The sequence below is a fragment of the Cydia strobilella genome, chromosome 10 (assembly GCF_947568885.1).
Source record: "Cydia strobilella chromosome 10, ilCydStro3.1, whole genome shotgun sequence".
NCBI classification, from domain to species: domain Eukaryota; kingdom Metazoa; phylum Arthropoda; class Insecta; order Lepidoptera; family Tortricidae; genus Cydia; species Cydia strobilella.
The window spans coordinates 570,998-592,946 of NC_086050.1; the positions used below are offsets into that span (position 1 = coordinate 570,998).

The 21,949-nt window shown below is 37.7% G+C and overlaps 1 protein-coding gene and 1 non-coding gene across 2 annotated transcripts in view; both read left to right on the plus strand.

Annotated features, from left to right (window-relative positions):
• Positions 1-21,949, plus strand: part of LOC134744835 (uncharacterized) — a 332,603-nt gene that overhangs the window by 147,704 nt on the left and 162,950 nt on the right. The gene's annotated exons all lie outside the window — the stretch shown is intronic.
• Trnaa-ggc (transfer RNA alanine (anticodon GGC)) lies at positions 18,541-18,612 on the plus strand. The gene has a single exon. It is a non-coding gene; the product is annotated as a tRNA-Ala (tRNA).

Below are 21,949 nucleotides of genomic sequence, written 5' to 3' on the forward strand. Positions count from 1 at the left end.
TTGTTTTAGATCGGTTACTAAATCCATACTAATATTGTAAATGCGAGTCTGTCTATCTGTCTGTCTCTCTGTGTGTTACCTCTTCACGCTTAAACTGCTGAACCGATTTAGTTGAAATTTGGCGTAGAGATAGTTTGAGTCCCGGGGAAGGACATATGATAGTTTTTATCCCGAAAATCATCCCTAAGGGTAAAAAGCGGGGTGGAATCATGGTGGAATTGAGATAATTAATGAGTTGCCTAATATTTGTGTGCATATTATGCTCAAATTGAATGATTGCTATAAGACTTTCTTCAGGCGCTATTCTTACTCTAGCTGGGGTTACTAAGTCCACGCAGACGAAGTAGCGGGCAAAAGCTAGTATGTTATAAAACTTCCTATGGTTATAGGTACGTGGAAATAATGTTGATATGAAAAATGTGCTAAAATATAGTGGGCCACCAGATATAACTATGTAGATATAACTATGTTACGTAAATGGTCACGCCAATTGTATGAAGTATGGTCGTCGATTGTATGAAGCGCTTTTTGGCAACGGGTTCGTGTGACTTAAAAACCGCTGTCTAAATAAAAATAAAAGACCATAAAGACTAGAAACGATATTTTTAGATGAACAGGGAGCACCTAATTATTAGAAATCGTCAGGTGACAACCAAAACTTACTAATTTTTACCACAAATTAAGCCAAAGTAAACCGGTGGTACCAAAACAAGGTTGTTTTATTTAATTATTTTTATGTAATATCTAATACACCTAATATTTTCGGTTACTCAAATAACATAATATATTCATACACATCGTAAATACGTTGAAAGCTCAGTAAAATATGGAAATAGGAATTGGTTATCTAGACAAATTGCCTCAACATTTGATGTGGGCTAAAACACTTCACATCTCATCGAAACCCAACAACCCTTCAACTCATAAAATTGCGATCCCACTCAATCAACCCGCTGAGGTCCGATACGTAAAAAACCTTAGTACCTACATCCTAACTTTGATGTGATTTGGAAATTTAATTTAAACCTTAAGTTTCACGGGTTAAGGTTGATTTTGCAATGTTCCGCGTGCGTTTACCTTAACCTAAAACATTTGCCTATAAAGGTCAAATAAGTAAAATGTTTTTAAATTTAAACCTTTTAATAAACATCACAAGGTGGTTTTTGCAATGTACAGTGTAGATCGTAATTTTAAATGTCAAAACTGTAAAAAATACAACGGGGAGTTTTTATAATCTGCTTGGGTGTTGTAGACTGATATTTTAGTAAAAAAATTATGATGGTTGTCAAATAGGATGGTTCCCAAATAAAAAATTAAATACTACGATCAGAACATCAAGTTCTTATATCCAAAATTGTTCGTAAAAATAGGGGATATTACTGCAATGTTCTGCCACAAGAGTGCAGCACTAGCTTTTTTAGTAAACCATAGAGTAACTTATACATACTGTACCTTTAACATGTTTTTGACAAGTTTTCAGAGATAATAAAATATGACATTGATGCATCAAGGCGGTTTGTTTACAGAGGACCTACCGGGAAACGCCAATCCGAAATTTTGCTATCTGCATCTTTATCGCTCGAATATGCAAGTGACAGAGATGTTAGATAACGAAATTTAGATTTTCTTGTTTCACGATAGACCCTCAGATTGTGGTAGTGGCGCCCCCTTCGCAGAGTTTCGCGTAATATTCCCTATTATGAAAGTTACTTCGTAGCGCTTCTTAAATGCACGCCTGCCTGATTCACAATGTTTTTTACGGTTCTTGGCGTTCAATCTCGTAATTAAAATAGAGTTAATAACGTGATTGAACATCTAGAGTCGAGCCAACCTAACTCTGCACGGCATTTATTTGCAATGACAAAGTGTGGCCATCTGAAAATGTGCCATTTATTAGGAACTAGCGACCCGCCCCGGCTTCGCACGGGTTACACAAAACTTTTAGAAATTATACACTAAAACCTTCCTCAAGAATTACTCTATTGATAGGTGAAAACCGCATTAAAATCCGTTGCGTAGTTTTAAAGATCTAAGCATACATAGGGACAGACAGACAGCGGAAAGCGACTTTGTTTCATACTATGTAGTGATTAGGAATTAAAAAAATCGACAACAAAATAAAATCCACACACACACACACAGCCACAGATCTAAAATCGTTATCCATTCCCATTGTCGGATTAAAAGAAAATGTAAGTAATAGCTTTTTCAATTCAAGGACTGGTAAAAAATCCTCTATACTCACTTTTAAATTTAAAACATAATCAAAAGGGTAAAACGCTCTTAACCAACCCCTTTATTTAAAAAGGCTTAACTAAATAGAAACACGAAGAAAGCGGATAAATTCATTTTCCCGGCGTTACCTCAGAAAGTAGGTACTCTAATTTGATTTCTACGAGAATATTCTGCATATTTCTCGTTCGCTCGTAATTTAGGGACAGTACTCTGGGGCGTCTTTGTGTTGTTCTATTTTTGGCGTTAAGCTTTATTCTTGTACAAAGAAAGCGTAGTGTAAGTAATATTGTGCTCGGTTTAATGAATAGACTTAGGATTTAGGTAAATCATCTTCAAAGCTTTGTTGGCCTTTGTTTAGGTTTAAAATAAATAATATGAATAATGTGGTTTAGATCTTTACTTGGATACGGATTCTAGTTTATTTCTTAACGCCTTCACTACTAACGTTTTAGTAGAGCTACGCTCGTAGCCGCTTCCAGCGTTTTCCCGCTTTGTAGAGGAAAGCAACTACGAACAGAGATCCCGCCGAGCGGGTTACTGGCACTCGATGTGTTAAAACCACATATACAGAGTGGCCAAAAAAAAATGTTGATAAAGATATATTACTTACTTACTTACTCCTCTGGCGCAGTGACCCAGTATGTCTTGGCCTCCAACACGACAGTTCGCCACTGATCCCGGTCCTGTGCAGTTTCTCGCCAGTCTTGGACCTAGAGCTCGCGCAGATCAGCGTCCACCACATCCGCCCATCGGTACCTAGGTCGCCCGACCGGGCGGCGTGCTGTCGGTTTTCCCTCAAACGCTCTTTTCACCGCCCGATCGTCTCCCATTCGCTCCAGATGGCCAAGCCACCGAAGCCTTTGCGCCTTTGTCACACCAATGATGTTTGGTTCAGCAACTAATTGTTCAATTTCGGCGTTTTTGCGGATTCTCTTACTGCCATCGGGTCTCTGCGTTGGACCGAGGATTTTGCGGAGAATCTTTCTCTCAGCCACCAGCAGCTTACTTTCCTCCTTCAAAGTTAGTATCCAGGCTTCACATCCGTGATGTGATAAAGATATATTACTGTTCATATTTTTGATGATAATTATTAACAAGAAGTCGGCGAGAAGACTGCTAGGCTCAAATGGGACTGGGCCGGTCACGTCTGCCGCACGCATCCAGACAGATGGGCTAGCGTAGCTACCAAGTGGATGCCAGAAGAGGGGCGCGGACCCGGCAGGCCCAGACGGAGATGGCGGGACGACCTAGACACCTTTCTCAATAACTGGCCGGAGGAGGCACTATATCGGGAGTCGTGGAAGACAAGGGGAGAGGCCTTTGCCCAGCAGTGGGACACCATAATAGGCTACTAAAAAAAATTATATTAACAAACGTTTGCGTTTGTGTATCATAGCTATGTAAATATCATGAATATATTGTTGCAGTTAAATGATTGAATTTAATTTTGAGTATGGGCCCGAATCCCGAAAAAAAAAATCTTCTGTTTTATAGAAAGCAATTACATAATTATGATTCGCCGTAATGTATTTCGTTTGCGTTTTTGAAGTTGGCTTCATAATAAAAAAAGTTGTTAAGTATGACCTCCATTAAATAAAACTATGAAAACGGATTATATCGCGTATATTGAATTTATAATACATCCCGACGTTTTCATAGTTTTATTTCGTGAGTAACTATCGCGGTAACCGAAGACAATATTATGACCTACATTATTCAATTTGTATTCATCCCTCAGAATATGGCCAGGTCAAACATAACAATATCACTTGGTTTATTCGGACGCCATGCCATATAAGCGTTGCAACAAAAGTTGCAGCGCAGTTTGTAAAGCGTGCTCCAGATAACTTGTAGAGGCTACATATTACATTACATGTGTACTAACAGTACTCCTGACCATTGGCAGATCTTATGTCTTCGCAATAAGGTTTAAAATGTATCAGTTTAACAGACAACTCGGCGTGGATGGAACTGTGGATGGCCAGTTAAACTTATAGAGGCCATATCCGCTGCACTGTTCTAAATGCTGTAGATATGGACATTTCAAGGTTAGAGTTTTGAACCAAACGCACTATTGCCTGCAGAATTAAAGAACACATTGCTGCGGTCAAAAACAATGACGTTCGCAAGTCAGCTATTGCTCAGCATCTCCTTGAGTCGGGTACAAATCACTGGATCGAGTTGCATAGTCCCAAGGTCATTTCGACAGAACGCCACTATATACCAAGATTGGTAAGAGAAGCCGTTGAAATTCACAAATACAAAAAATTTAATCGTGAAGATGGGTTTAAACTGTCAAATGTGTGGAATCCTGTGATTTGTTTGTGTAAAAAACCAGTGATATCCGAATCAAACACGCGTAGTGACACCGTGAGTGTAGTGTGTTTGGACAGACCAACGAGTGTGAACGCGACCGGACCAACAAGTGTGAATGCGACCGTTGGTAACGTTGAAAGTGAACGCAGCCGACGCGCAAGAATGAGGGTAGACAGAGCGCTGTCTACACAACTTTGACACTCACCCGCTATCTTCAGTCACCCGTGAACATGATGCATGTAACTGCGTCGAAATATCGGGAGCTCACAAATAATACAAAAGGTAATCACGGTCTATATCCCGGTCAATATAAGTCTATTTCAAGGTTACTTATGCCATCTCAGTGACGCATTTTTTGCTTAGCTGTATGGGTTCCAAAGTGGAGGTAGAGATGGAGTAGGTATTCAGAGATACTTTTCGGAGCACGAAAATATTTTATAAGGAAAAAAAATACGAAGGCGTGTGAAGACCACAATCAGCTCAGTCTAGCGAGGACAACCCACGGCCGTCCAGATTAGGAGTAATGAAGGAAAAATAGAATATAATCATACGTCATCAGGCATTTACCACAAAATCATACCTAAGACCTTGTTTCCCGCCACTAACATTAAATTTTCAATTGGAATTTGAAATCACCAAGACAGCAGAAGTATATAAGATGTTACTCTTCTGCAATTACTAACTGTAAGAAGCTCGCATTTTACTCAACAATGCACCTGTACTTTCATCCTTACTGGTCACCATTAGGGTTGAATTTTGAACGACACGTATGAGTTAGATGGGAACGTGTACAGAATACGTCTGCAAATGGGGTGCCTCGAGTAAAAGGTGTGTAACTGTGGTAAAAGCTCGTACACTTGAGTGCGTAATAAAGTGGTCGTAAAAGGTACAGGGAGAGTAATGGCTTTGAATCAACTAGTTTCGCGGGAAGTGTTTTAGAGTATCGGTTAAGTTTGGAAAAGGTTTTGTGTGAAGTTGGCTCAGTTGGGACAGTTTTTTTGCGTTTGTCGATGAAAACTTCTATGACGAATAATGCACGTCGAATTTTTCGGTACAGTTACAAAAATAATATATGTATATTTACGAGTATTTGCAACTGTGGAACGTAGATATAATGTAATAATTTATTAGGTACCGTCAACCGGTATTTTTTGTGTGGTTTTTTTAGTTAATTCCTTGTAAAACGAATAAAAAATTGCAAATATTTTTTGACTAATTAAAATTTTACTAAATGCCTTTTGTGTCTGATATATTAATAAATTTATTAAGACTAGAACAAAATGAACACATAGTGGCAAGGCAAGGCAACGTCGTATGAAGAAGTTTTTCTGCATTTAGTCATGGTAAATAAAAGGGTGTATCTAAGGAACTAGGACGTCTAGGACCAATCCAGTAAATATTTTACGACATTTTAGTCACATAATTCGCTGGAAATCGCCAGCATCATGCTGAGATGAGGCCATTTCGTGGCACTCCTTTTTGTTTTAAGGGTTCCGTACCCAAAGGGTAAAAACGGGACCCTATTACGACTCCGCTGTCCGTCTGTCCGTCTGTTCGTCTGTCTGTCTGTCACCAGGCTGTATCTCATGAACCGTGATAGCTAGACAGTTGAAATCTTCACAGACGATGTATTTCTGTTGAACATAAATACTAAAAAGTAAGGAACCCTCGGTGGGCGAGTCCGACTCGCACTTGACCGGTTTTCTTTTTGTTTTTTATAAAAAATAAATAATAAAATAAATAAATAATAAAGGCTTGTGTTATGGGTACTCAGACAACGATATATATAATATATAAATACTTAAATACATAGAAAACACTCATAACTCAGGAACAAATATCTGTGCTCATCACACCGGGATTCGAACCCAGGACCATCGGCTTCGCAGGCAGGGTCACTACCCACTAGGCCAGACCGGTCGGCCGGCCGGCCGGGTTTTATATATTTATTTTGTGTTTCTTCTACATATATCGAGAAATATAATAATATCGTTCAATGTTTTCCGACTGCTAGCTCTGTGTACTACATAGAACATCAAAGTTAGTCTGGGTTCCCTCTATGTTTACTGCTTTAAGATACACGAGTAACCTAATAACCGAAGCTAATTCGTGATCAATACTCTCAAGCCTGTTACGGTGTACGGTAACATTCGCAAAGCCTTCATAGCTTTTTTAAACAATAAATAAATATATAAACAAAAATTGTACCATGCGGTGAATTTTACGAAAAACAAACATATATGACATTACGACATCTACGACACGTAAAGAAATTTGAAGACCGAAACCCTCCTATAATTTCACTTATAATACTTCTGGCCCCTATTTCACCACGATGAGAGGTGCGACAATTGTCGACATCACTGATACTGACGTTCCTGTCAGAATTACCGAAAATTCTTTTAAATCTTGTGACTATCTGACAATTGTCATCAATATCGTCTTTTCTTACATGTTTTTGCCGATATAATAAAGTTTTTTTAAAATAATACAATGTTGGTGGCACATAGGAATACAGCCCGCCCGATGGTAAGCGGTAACCGTAGCCCATGGATGCCTGTGACGTCAGCAACAGTGAGGTCGGCAAATTGTCTCACCTGTCACCGTGGTGAAATAGGGGCCTGTCAACTCTACTAAACTACCCCACATGCGATAGAGTTTTTAAAAGTAAGTTCATCGGCTTTGTAAGCCATATCAGAGCTTCCCGGTTGATATAATTTTGCTTACATATGTAAGTCGGGTGAAAATGCAATATTATGGCACCATCAAACTAATCTGATGATGGAGACAGGACGTGGCCATAGGTGATAAAACAACGCAACCTAATTGTGTTTGGGGTTTTTAGAATTGACTCGATGAATATCAGTTGCCTGTGGAAAGAAAAGTACAGTCAGCGATAAAAGCTTGTACCAAAATAAAATGTTTGCCAAAAACTTATTTATATTATCAGTCAATAGTTCGGTATGAGTGAATATGTTGAAATTGTTTTAATAATTACAGACGCATATGTCAAACAAATAATGACATAAAACTGTTTTAGATCTACCTTTGCAATTGTTTTTTTACCATGCCAATCCGCCCAAACATGTTTTGTATATACGAAAAGTATTACATATAATATAACCAATTACTTATAAAATCTTGTCTTACCAAACGAATGGTTATAAAAACTGTTTAATAAATATACCTATAATAAAGAAACATCCAAGTAACTTTCAGTTGGTACAAGTTTACTTAAAATACAGCTACTTACACAAAACCTTTTCCACCCCTAACAATAAATTCACCTAACACGTATTTAAACATAACGAATATACAGGGTGTATAAATCGCAGTCTCTCGGGGTCGAATGAAAATCTCCTGAATTTAACATCTTTGCGGGAGCCTCGAGGGGGCAGATAGATTAAAAAGCTTTGACTTTCAAGCTCGTTCGGAATACTTGGCTTTTACTTTTTGGGTAGGATTTCATTTGTAAGGGAAAGGAAATAGTTGTCGGTTTATTTCAAACAAATGAAAAAGTTAATTTAAAACTCAAAATGTAACATAAATCGTTTCATCAAGTTTGACAACGGAACAATGTGGCGCTGTTAATTAATTGTCAAGTAATAATTTTCTAAAATCACACCGCAATACAAATAATGTAAAATTCGAAGACCTACATTTTCCCTCTTAGATCGCTTAACGTTAACAAATCTTTGTTAAACTATCTCTTTATAATAATCACAAATGCCAAAATTATATGATAGGTACAGTCACGTACTTAAATTGTTGAGCCATTTAGGGCTTACTTTACATTGGACATTTCATACCGTTAATATTGACAACCAAATTATCTTGAACCTTAGATGGATCAACAATTAATGTCTGTGACCGTACAAACAATTATCAACTTAACGGCTCCATAGATACGACACACTTCTACAAGTAAGGCAGTTAGACTTTACAACTTACAACTGTTCTACATATAATTAATGTTATCTACTTAACAACTTTTAGTTGCACAGTCGAGTTGATTAACTTCGTTACACCGTTAGATCGTGACCGCCAGCCGTCACCGCCGCGTGTTAGCCGGCCAGCTCCATTGCGTACCATGCAATCGCATCTTCAAAACCAAGTTTGGCTTCGCAAGCCACATTAGAGCGTTCCAGATGTTTTTGAATTCGACCACACGTAGGTAATCAAAATAAAATAAGCCAAAAGTAAATAAGTAATCAAGCAACCGTAACATTCAGTTGTGATTGCATGAATCCCCACAGCTCCACAGTAATAGGGTTGAGGAGCGTAATTATTCAACTTCTAGAATTAGTAACTTTTTGTTGTACGCAGTCAAGAGTAGTACATACCTAGCTAGGGCAAAGGGCAGTCTCATGTAATTGTCGACCGATGAGATGCCGAGTTCGACACAAATGTGATCTGAGGTTTTCTTATTTATTAATCGAGGTGTGTAAACTATTTTTCTGTTCGACGGGGGCGGAAAGCGGTAACTTTGTTTACAGAAAAATAAAATAAGCTAAAAGTCATGAATAAGGACTGCAAATCGTAACATTCACCCGTGATTGCATGAAATCCTCGTAAGCCGTAATTATTCAAATTTCACCGCGGCACCCGCTTCAATTAAATACGGAATTAAAAGTTGTACATGAGGGAAGGAAGAGTGGAATTACCAAAGTGGATGTACCAGGTGAGAGCTTAAGGATTGGGTGTGAAGTATTACAATCCTAATAATTAAATAATTTAATTAATTTATAATTTAGGTAGGTGAATATCTCTATAACATTTAAAACTTTCGCGGTTTGAACACATATTAAATCACATTTAGAAACGGGTCTATCGTGAATTTATTTTGTTACCTTTATTTACCGACGTTTCGACACAGGTTTCACTGGTCGTGGTCGCGGCTAACTGACCGCCGCTGAGTTAGCCGCGACCACGACCAGTGAAACCTGTGTCGAAACGTCGGTAAATAAAGGTAACAAAATAAATTCGCGATAGACCCGTTTCTAAATGTGATTTAATAGGTGAATATCTCGCCTAGCTCGGATATTGCGAGCTTAGGTTAAATATTACACAAAATCATGTAAACATATCCAGTTTGTCTCCTCCACTTCTCAACTTCGCAGGAGCAATTAATTTGACAAATTGCCAGGAAACAGGGTGCCGTGTTCGGGTTCTGGGGTTAGATTTACGGGTTTATACCAATAGAACGGTAACCTTTAAAATAGGTCACATGCAGAATTATTACGAGGATATTCAAATTGACATTCTGATATGGGGCATTTTCTATGAAAAGGGACCTTATTGTCGATGGCGCTTACGCCGCACAGCGTCGCGCGGCATTGTATTTATATCGGAGCATCGTTAATAATGGCGTAAGCGCCATCAACAATAAGGTCCCTTTTTATAGAAAATACCACATATATACGTAATAATATTTACTCTGTTCTTACATTAACAATATTTTGTTTAAAGTGTAAAAAGGACACAGAATCCGCCTTTAGTAAAATGTGATTGCCTTGTGGTTGAAACTTCAAGTCTTCACTCTTTGCGGGAACACAGCTTTACAAACCTCAAATATCTCAAACTTTCTATCCGTTATCCCCATCGCTTATCTTCTCAGACCTTAAACCTGACATACGTGAGGCCAAGAAGTTTGACCCTTCTTAAGACCGGCTTACTGACCTCCGTCCGACCCCACAGATTGATGCCTTATTATCTTAGGACGGAGACGAGAGCAGGGTAGCTTTGTTTGTAAACAGAGAGTATGTAACAGAAAGCTAGGCTTATGATGGTCGGGGTAGAAAGGTTTGGTACAGGGACCGGAGGGAAGGCCTCAAGTAAGGATGTATGATTAGGTAAAAATTTCAGGGGAACGGAACTGAGTCGTAGTCAAATCCTTGTGGAGATCCTTATAGGGGGCCCAGCCATTTTACGTGATGGAGGAACAAACATCCAAAGGTCGAAACGTTACGTTACATTCATTATAGCTCATGAAATAAAACTATGAAAACGGATTATATCGCGTATATATACCTATATATATCTTTACTTGAAAAATAATTATAGTGTATAACTAGCCTTATGAACCGATTTTGCATATACAACCAGCCTTAAAGTTTGTAGTCTATGATTGTTCATTATTTTAGTATGTGGGTATTTTTGCACTTTGTAATTTTTCCTCAGTCACCCGTTGACCACGAACGCTGTAAAGAGTTCGAAACGTCGGGATGTATTATAAATTCAATATACGCGATATAATCCGTTTTCATAGTTTTATTTCATGAGTAACTATCGCGGTAACCGAAGACAATATTCATTATAGCTGTTTTGTAGGAGTAGCGCACCATACAAAATTTTCCTATTTTTAATTTGCACCTTGTTGTTACAGTAAATTTGGATGAATTGTATTTGTTTGAGAAAGCAATGAAACAAAAGAATTTATTGGTTTATGAAAGGGTCTAAATGGATTTAAACGGATTGTACTTTACAAGGTTAATAGTATAAGCGCAAATGTAACCTGTATGCTATTCTTAGCATATGTAAATGGGCTCTTGTTCTATTATGGTGTAAACGCGGAACGCGAAGAAGATGATCCAATCGTAATGGGAGCTCCACTTTGTTGGATAAATATTTAAATTGTTCCTCATCTCAAATTATATAAGAGCTCAGTTTTTAAACAGTAAGCTTACCGTATGCTGATTGTAAGACGACTTAATTCTATAAGCGAGATACTTTATAGCTGTGCGTGACGATTATTGATCTGGAGCTCTAGACGACAATTGTTGATAGAAAACGCCAATCGAAACTTAAGTAATGTATGGAAATAGTCACGTGTCTTGCGCATCTGTCATCCCGAGACTGTGTTTGTCGATGTACAATTGTTATCTTTGCTAGGCCCCCTGTAGCTGTAGACACTACATTAACTTTACTGTCCTAATGTTTGTGTGTCTACTGTACCCAGAAGGAATTGTATAAAAGTTGCACTTATCGAAATCACACTACATTGACACTTTCGATTCGATTTGTATCTGCTGTGCCTTAAAGGGGTGCAATCCTGTGAAATTATTCAAGAATTATATTAATAACGGGCTTATTAGGAGCGCGTAACGGAATTCTAGTTTTGAAGACACAGTCACACTACGGTGTTGGGTACTGTTTGTCTTATATTTACTATGCTAGAGGGATGCAATTTTGAGACATTCTGAGTAAATTATATTACTAACGAGGTACTTTAAATTCGCGTGTGACGATTATTGTTCTGTAAATACATATATGCTGTTTTACTGTTTGACTTTTATTTACTATGCCTAGGAGGGGTGATACGAGACATTCTTAGTGAATTATATTAGTAGCTAGCAGTGTGTGATAATTTTTGTCTTAAAAAAAACTACAGGCAATATCCCGTTTGATTCATATTGACTGTGCCTAAAAGGGATACAATCCTGTGACATTTCTCAAGATTTATTTAGGCTGTTGTTGTCGATTGTACAGTTGCTTAAAAGCGCATAACTGAACTCTAGTTTTGAAGACTCCGCCATGCTCACACTACAGGATCTGTTTTAGGTCTCGCGGTCGCATCCGGGTTTCGTGTACCCGTCGCCGGGACCCCGTTCTCGTGTTACACGGAACCGGATTTCGGAACGGGTAATTAGGGTCCGTGTAATTAAGGTCCGTGTACACGTGTTACCCCGTGTGTCCGATTGCACGGATATTAATTACACACGGGTTCGGCCATACTCGACATATAGTGACGATCGAACGCGTTCTTTATAAGAGCGAAGAATCACAAGTTAATTATCGAACAATGTTTTATTAACAATAACAAGCAAAACAAAAAAAACAGGACCGCTAGGACCGTGGCTCCGGAGCCGAACGCAGGTCCGTTCCCGAACGCACTACACGGGCACGGACTTCGACGGGTTCGTGTAGTTTGGACGCTTAGCACCGCCGGGGCTAAAAACACGTACGCACCGGTTGGCGTGTAGCACGGATACCGGGAGCCCAAGTCTATTTAGGTACATATGTTTACTATGTCTCAGAGCGGTGTAAATTTGAGATGTTCTGAGTAAATTAACTACTAAAATAACATTGTAGACACGCTGCACTGTGATTGTCTTACTATTGTGCTCTACTGTGCATACAGGGGTGCAATCTTGAGACATTTCTCGTGAATTATATTAGTAGCGAGGTACTTCACGTTCGCGCGTGACGCGATTGTTAATGCTCGGCTCAGCGTCCTAACTTCATTTCCACCCTGTATTACCAAGATAATGGGGCACTTATCACCTATGTGATGAGTTTTAGGCTATCAAGATGTTTAGATTGTATATATATTTTTATACCACGTCGATGACAAACAAGCATACGGCCTGTTTGTAAGCAGTCACCAATGCCTATGGACGCCTGTGACACCAGAGATATTACATGCGCGTTGCCGACCCTTTAAAAACCTGTACACTCCTTTTTTGAAGAACCCCTTTTTTATTCCAATTCAAGGTTTCAAGTAACTCAAGTATTCTTTGACAAAACATGTGTATTACTGATATGAAAATACATAAAAAAAATTACACGGCAGTAAATATTTAGGTAAACATTACATTCTTAAAAACTCGTGAGGAATAAAAACTTCATTTTTATGGTGCGACTCTGTCCGTCTGTCTGTCTGTCACATTGCTAAATATTTCGAAAACTACTGAAGCTATCGATTTGAAATTTGGAATAGTTATGAACAGCGCTAACCTTAACACATTGGAATTGTATTTTTTTTTATAAAATTATGATAAATGCCCAATATAAAGAGGGGGCAAAAAGTCAGTCTAGTTACTAGGTCGAGTGGGATATCATTTGAAAGAGCTCGAATTGAACATTACAAAACAATTTTTTATTTGTTTTTCATAGTGAATAAAAATTTACTTCTGAAGGAAAATGTGAAAAAAAATACCATCCCCCCCTTATCTCCGAAGTTTACCAACAAAATTTGTTGAAATATTTACATTATAATAACATTATCATAAATATACAGGAAAAATATAACCACACCTCTATCTTAAAAACTTTTTTTTAAATTATCATAAAACATTTTCTAATTTGTTTCTAGTTTGTTATACTTGAAATGTCTATGAGATTACACTAAAAATAACTTCTTTCAAATAAAACAAAAATTGTTGAAATCGGTTCACATGATAAATAATTAAGTATCCTTGAAAAACCAACATACATACAGGTCGCGCAAATTAGTTAGCCATTTTGCCGATAGATGGCGCTGTACACAGTTATGCTTAGTATACTTCTGGTCGAGTTTTCCGTGATTCTATTTACATGAGAAAATTGAAAGTTTGTACGGAACCCTCGGTGCGCGAGTTAAACGAACTCGCACTTGATCGGTTTTTTTTTTTATTATTTAGTGAAAGAAAGTTTTGTATGTATAGCGCCACAAAAACAACAGAATATCTGATATAGACAGATGAACGGATAAGTTCTAAGTTTTTAGCCGAAACAATACTGCTCGACATTGCTATTCAGAATATTTTTAAACAAGTACATATCGCAATATTTCTGTGTACCCTTCACATTCATATTTGACGAATAACCACAAAATGTCTTCAGAAAATACTTAATAGATGCAACAATATTGACGATGACGGTATCTAGTTCGCTATCAAAAACAAATCTTTTTTCCTAACAAATGGGTAAACGAGTGTAAAGCCTGACCAGGAATATATGATCACGCGCCATGTTGCGGATTTTCACTGGAACTAATTTTTTCATACTATACTGAACTGTCACCCTATACATGAGAATAAACAGCGCCCTCTTGACAATGATCATATATTACTGGTCAGGCTTTACCTACATAGGTATATCAGAACTTAGAAGGAACCCCTCGTAAACATACATTAGTTTTTACCTGTTGAGCCTAAGTAGTAAAAACGGCATTACTTCGACGCAATCACTTTCCCAATAAAAGAAGACATTCCTGTTTCACCTTCCCCCGCATCTACCCCAAAAACGTAAGAAATAACCTACTTCATCCACTTAAATTCGAATCTTAAAGCAATGCCAATAAGGTCTCAAAATAAGGGTTGGGTAGTTGAGGAATTGGTCCTCTTTGGTGTTAAAGATGGAGTCATTCGTCCTGAAAGCCTACAGGAGTAATAGTAGTAGTAGTAGTAAATCACTTTATTGTACAAAACAAAAATTGATAACATGAAATTCATATAAATTTAGGTACAAAGGCGAGCTTATCCCTATAAGGGATTTCTTCCAGCTAACCTTAGAGTAATCTGACATTTGATAACCTGGTGCTGGGTTGCCAGACGTATTGGAAAATGTTTGGTTTTACAAATTTTGTGTTTTTGCATTGGAAATTGAGGGTAAAAATTAAAAATGCTGTTATTTTCTAATGTTCATCATAAAATCATAAGAAATGTTTTTTTTACCTATTCAAACAACCTATTAAGGCCGTTCCATCGGTTTGCCGCTGTCTCTGTCACATTTCGCAAGAAAGAACGGGAAAGATCATGTGCGCCAAGTGTCAATTTTGATCGAATTTTGTCGATTTTTATTTATTTTAAAAACGTTACCCTACAATATCGAAATTCGAAAGCTATGAAATTACTATTCAAGTTAAGATTGTTTTTCTTCTTTTTTTGTTAACCGAGTAAAGTTGGATTAAAAGTCCGAGGTAGAGGTTACTTTGGGAATTAATTGTATCGAGCGAAGTGTCATAATTCGTGTAACGGAAGCTATGATATTAAAGATAATAAAGTCAAGAACTACATATTTTTTTTCCACGTCTACGAATATCAACGCCTCTTAGAAAAACAGGATCATATAAGGAGATTTTTCGCCTTCTGGCTCAGGGAACCGCCTTAAAGCATATTTAAATTGCAGATTTTTATTTTATTTTTGCAAACTTCATAGGGTGTAAAAATGAAATAGGTAAGTAATCTTAACTAACACTACAACTACTAATTTTTTACTATACATTTATTCAATATTCTACAGCATAAACTGCCCGAAATTGAACTTAGAACCACACCTTCTTTACACGGAGTTCTTTCTTCCTCCTAAAATTACGCAGTGTTTTCATAGGGATAGGTCCTATGTTATTTATGTGTCAATTTAACATCTAGGTACCTTAGATTTTAAATAACTTGTGATCCGAGTTTCCGCAAGAAAATCTGTACCTACATTGGATATTCTGAGGAATTTCCCTTAAGATAAGATAAGATAAGATACATTTATTGATAAAATTGTACAAATTTTACACGTCAATTCAGCCATACTATAATCTCTTTAAAGCATCTGCTTATACATTTTTTAAATTAGACCTTCTATTACATATTTCTAGAGATTTCTAAGTGTTTTTAGGGCTCCGTACCCAAAGGGTAAAAACGGGATCCTATTACTAAGATTCCTCTGTCCGTCTGTCCGTCTGTCTGTCTGTCACTAAGGCTGTATCTCATGAACCGTGATAGCTACAGTTAAAATTTTCACAGATGATGTATTTCTGTTACCGCTATAACAACAAATACCAAAAAGTACGGAACCCTCGGTAGGCGAGCGACTCGCTCTTGTCCGGTTTATTTTAAATTTGACCTGGCAACACTAAATGAGCGTGTGTGCGTCTGACATTAAGGGTTAGAGGTCGGATCATGCTTTGATTGGTTCCAGAATTGATTCTAAGCGGATATTTATTATCGGATAGCCGAAGGTTAAATACTTATGTCCGATTAAGTGTTATCTGTGCCCAATAAATGGATGAGGATTTCTTTTGGTGACAGTAATCTATATTATTAGTGTAATAAATAAGTTATCTTTGTTCTAGATAATTTCAAGTCGAGATGAATTGTACTTACTTGTATTCCTCACTTTAACATTACGTTTGTGCGTGGAGTTTTATTTTATGTCCCCTAATTTTAGCAATAATTTAGTAAGAGTAATGGAAAAAGTGCTTTTATTGAACACGATAGTAAAATAAAATAATAGGAAAATAAAAATACCAAAAAACAAATAAATCCTTAAAGTAAAAATTATAAACTAAATTTAGAAACTACATAAAACTAAAGTCAGCCCTTCTGTCATCCGTCGCCTCCACGAGGCGCTTCGCCAGCTCCTTAAAGATGCCGTGAGCACCAGGTCCCCACGGCCCTGTCCCCTAATATTTATTTATGTATATGGTAAAAGGAAATAATTACATATCTATTATATATGTCCTGACGTTAGCATGAGTTGTTCTATAATTATAATATTTTAAATTGATATGGGTAGACTATTTTGGTTCTAATGTGTCAATAAGGTATTCGAACAAAGGTTTATTAAAACATCAAACCGAATAAAGAACCTCCTGCTTTTAAAATTCATAACTCGCCTAAAAATATATATAAATGATACAAAAACCGGCCTAGTGCGAGTCGGACTCGCGCACCGAGGGTACCGTACTTTTTAGTATTTGTTGTTATAGCGGCAACAGAAATACATGTGTGAAAATTTCAACTGTCTAGCTATCACGGCTCATGAGATACAGCCTGGTGACAGACAGACGGACAGACGGACAGACGGACAGACGGAAAGCGGAGTCTTAGTAATAGGGTCCCGTTTTTACCCTTTGGATACGGAACCCTAAAAAGTATCAAATCTGCATGAGGCAGTTCGAATTTCAAAAGTAATTTACACCAGACACCGTAACACGGGTGCCAACTGAAAAACGATAACCAAAGCTTGTCCGAGCTGTGTAGCTGTTCATGTATCCTACCGACTGCGCCAGTAAAGTCTGACCTTCTATCAGTCATAGCTATTTGAGAAGAGACCTGTCTGGCCGAAGCTATATACAGTCTGTCAAGCCATTTCCGTCAATAGAAAAAAGCGGCAAAAATAATCATAATCATTTATTAGTTTAGCCATATTGACATCTTTTTCGTAACCATGCTAATATTGACATCGTGTATTTATTTCCCAACATTTATTTGACTTTGTGATGAATTTTTATCTGTATTGACATTTGTATATAATAAGTGACGATCATAATATAAATTCGTATAGATTAAGTTAAAATAATTTATAATGTAATTTAATATTATGAAATAAATAAATCTAAATCTAAATCTATTTGCACATAAAAAGGGTTTTACATAGATATTATAAAAGTTACAATAATATAGGCGCAAAGGGTTTTCGTCCCGTAGTAAATTTTAATTTCGCGCCTTTTGCTACTAAAAAAGTAGTTTGTCAGGCTATACTTCAAAAATAACAAACCAGACACCGTAGCAGGGGTGCCAACTGAAAAACGATAACTAAAGCTTGTCCGAGCCGTGTAGCTGTTCATGTATCCTACCGACTGCGCCAGTAAGGTCTGACCTCATCAGTCATAGAGTCCATCTATGCTAACTTTGCACCGATTTGAATATAACAGTGAGGGAATGTCATTGTAAACGTCATATTTCATTAAATTTTGACATCAATAATGAAATTGCCAAACTTTTTCATTACAAATGCCATGCAGTAAGGTCCGACTCTAGTTATGCAAAAATTTCGGGTGCTATTGTGACGGGATTTATAAATATTTAAGTTGATGTGCTTTTTTAATTTAACTTTCTTCGTTTTTAGGATTCCGTACCTAAAGGGTAAAAACGGGACACTATTACTAAGACTCCGCTGTCCGTCTGTTTGTCACCAGGCTGTATCTCATGAACCGTGATAGCTAATAGACAGTTGAAATTTTCACAGATGATGTATTTCTGTTGCCGCTATAACAACAAATACTAAAAACAGAATAAAATAAACAATTAAGTGGGGCTCCCATACAACAAACGTGATTTTTTTTGCCGTTTTTTGCGTATTGGTACGGAACCCTTCGCGCGCGGGTCCGACTCGCACTTGGCCGGTTTTTTAGCTTTTATAATGGTTTCCAAGGTTGTGAACCTTAATATGCAGATGTCGCTAGTGACGTCGTCACAGTTGCAATGATTAAATTCGCGTTGATTGACGGATGGTCAGCTGGCGCAATTGGTAACGCATTGGACCGGCAATCCAAGGATGTGGGTTCGAGTCCCACGTTGACCAGAGTTGATCATCGTTGATTTTTTCATTGTGATTGACATCTGTAAATACAATATATAGATTTTATAATGGTATCCAAAAATAATGCATTTTAATTTTTTTACATTATGTAATACCAAATCGTGTCCGGTACCAGCGTTTTACTCGATTAGCTACAACAAGCTTTATGAATAGACCCTGACCGCCCTCTAGTCTCGGATGTTGGCAACTCTCCAATGACATTACACCAGTGTTACCACACTAAGAACTGTAAGCCTCTCGATGTAAGTGTTATGAAACACTTAAAAGATTACAAAAGTTGTCAATTTAAACTGGAGCTGATTCTGATTTAACTACTTTGACACGACCTTGAAGATTGCTCACGCTAATTGGTGCGTAAGAAAGTCGTGCGTGAGGTGCGTTATAATATAAGCACGAAGCCGATTATAAATGTCCTATCAAAACCAGTTCGAAACCATAACAAATTGTTAAATTAGAATTCCAATTCTGTGTTAAGTGGAAATGTTACGCATAATATTTAGATCAGTACGGTTTCACTCACTATTATGTTTAGTCGCTTCTAAATATCTAAATATAAATATTTTGAAATATGTCTCACGATAGTTTAAGTTCGATTATGTTACGCATAGTATTTATGTAGGGAAGTATCCCTACATACTACGAGTATGCGTAACATTAGAAGTGTAGTAACATGAATGCGTAACATTTTCACTATTCTTGTACCGGGAAAACTATGCTACAGGCATGGGCGCTACAATAAGCTTAGCTTATCAGTGAATGTGTTAAGGCGAGGATTAAGTACTTCACGTGCGTGGTGGTCGAAAATCGTGGGTTCAAACCTTGGTTGTGCCGTAGGTATAGAGCAAAAATAATTCGTTCTCGAAACAAAATCATATATCGACAAGAGGTTAATTCAATGTGATGCTATATGCACTAATGCAGCGTACGAAGTCAAGGGAACACCACTATGTAGTCTCAATATCTGTAAAAAACAATCTGAGGATATTTGAGATATTTCCCTTGCGCTATGACATGGTTCTTCAAGAAGCAGATATTTGGGGTTCTCAAAGGTTGGCAACGCATAAGCGGCTCCTCTGATGTTGCTTATGTCCATTAGGCGGCGCGTCTGCTCGTTTGCTTCCTACAGAGATAGATATAACTCCGTAATAGATAGATACAGTGTAAGGAAAAAACGTGCCTCGAAAATCAAGAAAATTTTATTCTCGTTCAGAGGGCGCTACTAGTTTTGGCCTACAGTCGTATAGATGGCGTTGACGGTTTCGTTTGTTATTTAACAATTTTAACGCATATCAGTGAAAGAACATGGGTCAAAATCATAAAAATAATTAATGCAAATAAAAAAAAATCATTTATTTAAATACATTTTATCGTATTTTTATAAATCCTCATTTTTAGTTTTAAAGTGTGTCGACAGATGGCAGTGAATTTACTGGGGTTATAAAATTTACTATGACAGTACCGCTCTAGTATAAGTTACTCTATGCTTCCTAAAACATTTAAAAAATCTGTTTTTTTTTTCATAATATTTGTGGCGCTAAAATAGAAATCAGAAATTTCAGTTTACAAGTTCGTTTTTCAGCAGAAACAACAGAAGAGATTATTATTCGTGCAATTGTTTCCACCCATTAATAATAATTAGCATTTGATTTAGCCGCGAGGGAAAGGAGATAATTTCGTTAATTATGGTAGCTAGGCGGCGAGGATGATTAAGCGTGGGTCCGACTGAGGATATTGCAGTCATTACTATAACGTTTACTTATATATTTATTTAATCTAACATGGTTGCGTTTAACATCAACTGCGACTGCGACTCATGCTTTAGCAACAAACCGCGCTGAGTGGAGGAACAGCCTTTTAAGAGGTCGCGAAACCCACGATAGGTCCTGGTTTCAAGACTTGGCCCGAAAACGCGCAATAAGACACATGCGCGATGAGGGTCGCCTCGCTGTGGACCCTCAATGTACGTTTACTTGTCATAAATATGGACGATTGTGCCGTTCAAGGATCGGGTTATATAGCCACGAGCGACGCTGTCGCTAAAAAACACAATTCATAGATGCTGCTTAAATCATCTGTAAAGATGGACAAGGCCTATGATGATGAATTTAATCTTTATTGCATAAAAGAACTAAGCGTAACGTTAGTGATGAAAACAAATTACTAATCTCTCTTTTATACCTTCAGAAACCTGGCTCAGCTATATCTTCAGCTAAATAAATAAATCGGTCGTTTGGTTTTGGCAATGGATTTACAATCCGTTTCTATAAGGGGCGGTCATGCTTTAAGGGGCGTGTTGTTATTTAGTGTTTACTGACGCCACCAGCAGACTGTGGTCTAATTACTCGGTTGGCACGATGCCACTAGGTGGGAACAAGGATTTAAACTATCAACTGAGTTATATAGGTAATACAAGGCCTATGGAAATCTCCGCGCTACCGTGGATTTATTCCTACGCGTCGCGCACCGTAGAAGGTGCTAAAAGCCATAGGCTGTCACACGCGCTCACCGGCCTTCTTTTTCTTCAGTGTAGCATTTAGAACCAATAGAATTACTTTTAATTGAAAACAAGGGGAAACATGTTGGGGCACTTGATACGGCACGATACTTACATAAAGTAATATAGAAGGAGGAATAGAAGAAAAGAGAGGCAGAGGAAGACCAAGACGTGCGTTTTTGGACCAAGCCAAAGGAAAAATCAACGTAGTGACGTATCAGGAGCTCAAAACAGTGGCAGAAAGAAGAACGGGGTGGCGGTTACTCCACCGACAAGAGCCAGGCTCTTAAGAGTTATTGATGATGAGAATTACTTCATTTACCTATCCTCCCTCAGCGTGAAGTGATAATGTGGGTTACTAACTTACACATCCCTCGCTTCGTATCCTCGCAACATCTCTGATGGAAACGCAGCATTATGGGCGTGTTGTTATTTAGTGTTTACTGACGCCACTAGCAGCCTAGCGGCTAATTACTCAGTTGGCACGACGCCAGCCAAGTACTAGGCGGGTGAAAATGTGGAACCAAGTGAAACTACTGGAACCTCAATCATGACCACTAGGTTGTGATTGGGCATTTTTTTCTGTAGTGATGCACTGGACTTTTTTTTTAGGATATGTAAATTTAATGTTATTTGTGACCAGAATCATGAGCTGATTCCATGCTCCTAGGAAAGAAACAATGTCCCAAAATTTTCATATATTTTACGTACTTTTCATTTTGTTACCGCCGTACTCGGCCGTGCAAAGTGTTTGAAATGGTAACGAAATGAAAAAATAAAACTTGGGACGCTTTTTTCCTCGTAGTAGGAATGAAGGAGCTCGTG